This window comes from Portunus trituberculatus, chromosome 27 (assembly GCF_017591435.1).
Source record: "Portunus trituberculatus isolate SZX2019 chromosome 27, ASM1759143v1, whole genome shotgun sequence".
In the NCBI taxonomy this organism is placed as follows: Eukaryota; Metazoa; Arthropoda; class Malacostraca; order Decapoda; family Portunidae; genus Portunus; species Portunus trituberculatus.
The window spans coordinates 9,340,826-9,342,895 of record NC_059281.1 but is presented as its reverse complement, the minus strand read 5'-3'; the positions used below and the strand labels follow the sequence as shown (position 1 = coordinate 9,342,895).

Here is a 2,070-nt window from a genome sequence, read left to right as displayed (position 1 = left end):
TAATCATCTCTGTGGCCTTGGAAAACAGTGGTGAGAGAGCAAAGCTATTTGGAATACGAACCTTCATCTCGTCTATTTCTATTTATATTCACGCTTGAATTTTATGATTGACTCTCGCTATTGCTGTAAATGTCATTTTTTTCCTCCTATTTGGTATTGAAATTTTTTTTTCTTCTTCTTTTTCAATTTGGTTTTGTTTCAACAGTTATGGTATTTATTGGGGCAGTGATAAATAGCCTCTTTTCTCGTGTGTGTGTGTGTGTGTGTGTGTGTGTGTGTGTGTGTGTGTGTGTGTGTGTGTGTGTGTGTGTGTCTAAAGGCTATGCACGTTCAGGTTTACTCAGGAAAAGGTGAGTACGTTAAAATGTAGTTGAATACTTTGTGCGACAGGTGAATATTTCGGCGGGCAGGTGAGAATCTTCCTGGAAAAAGATGAGAGCATTTGGCCAGACAAGGGAGAGGGTTCTGGTGGGCAGGTGAGGTGTTTGTCTTGCGCAGGTAACATTTTATTTTCACCCACCGAGCATTTTGTAATCAGGTGAGCATCTTTGTAACACGTTAACCCCTTCGGTGCCAAGACGCATTTTTATATTCATTCTGCTTACTACTTGGCGATTTTATACAGCTTTAGAAACTTATGTGTGGTTTAGAATAGTGGAGACTTTGGTCATTAATCTTCTGACCTCCATAGAGCCTTCCTAATGCAAATAAAATTGTCTAATCACACCCCAAAACTATCTTTCTCAAGAGAGAGAGAGAGAGAGAGAGAGAGAGAGAGAGAGAGAGAGAGAGAGAGAGAGAGAGAGAGACCACCATCATTCACAGAGCCTACATAGAAAGTCACGGGGGAACAATTGTGAAAATACTCGCCGCACACTTTGACTTCCACGCACAGCTGTCACGCGCCCTACTACCCACGCTTCCCAAGCCCTCCCCACATCCCGACGCCCTCCACCCACGCCCCCAAGCCCCCCCTAAACATCTTCCCTTCCCCAGAAATGCGTCGCCCCACTACTAAGTTTAGCACATAATTTATTTTTACTCTGCGCATGGCAAGGCACGAGTCACCTCAAATAAATCTGTATACAGCAGATGTAAGCAAACAGGACGCCAAGAGACAGCCACGCAGACCACATGGCAGTAGTATATAAAGGAATAAGTCATATATCTAACACACGAGAGGAAAAATAGGAAATATATATATATATATATATATATATATATATATATATATATATATATATATATATATATATATATATATATATATATATATATATATATATATATATATATATATGTAAGTAAGGGGTGAAAAGTTACCCCTTCAGTACTAGGACACATTTTTACATTTAGATTTGTGTACAATTAGATCATTTTATTGACATTAGGAAGGGTCTATGGAGGTCAGAAGATTAATGGCCACAGTCTTCACTATTTCAGTCCGCCACATGAGTTTCTCAAGCGGCATAAAATCACCTAATAGTACCAGAATGAATAGGAAAACATGTCACAGTGTTTTTTTACCTTGAGATTTGTGCACAGTTGGACCAATTTATTGACATTTGGAAGGGTCTATGGAGGTCAGAAGATTAATGGCCACAGTCTTCACTATTTTAATCCCTAACATTGAGTTTCTGAAGCTGTATAAAATGGAAACACATCAAGGTACTGAAGGGTTTAACGACATTAACTCACACACTGATCATAATTACCATAAAAAATAGAAACCTATTGTTAATCGCAGTGAGTAGGATTCGAACCTACGCGGGAAGATCCCATCTGATTTCTAGTCAGACGCCTTAACCACTCGGCCATCACTGCTATACTTCTCACACTTTCACACGCAATAAGTAGTGCAAATAGTAGTGGTGGTGGTGGTGGTAGTGGTGATATGGATAGTAGTAGTAATAGAAGTATTGATGGTAGTAGTAGTAGTAGTAGTAGTAGTAGTAGTAGTAGTAGTAGTAGTAGTAGTAGTAGTAGTAGTAGTAGTAGTAGCAATAGTTGTAGTAGTAGTAGTAGTAGTAGTAGTAGTAGTAGTAGTAGTAGTAGTAGTAGTAGTAGCAG

The 2,070-nt window shown here is 39.1% G+C and overlaps 1 non-coding gene across 1 annotated transcript; it reads right to left on the bottom strand.

The window, feature by feature from the left end:
• Window positions 1–1,742: 1,742 nt before the first annotated feature.
• Window positions 1,743–1,824, bottom strand: Trnas-aga. The gene has a single exon. It is a non-coding gene; the product is annotated as a tRNA-Ser (tRNA).
• Between the last annotated feature and the right edge of the window lie 246 nt (window positions 1,825–2,070).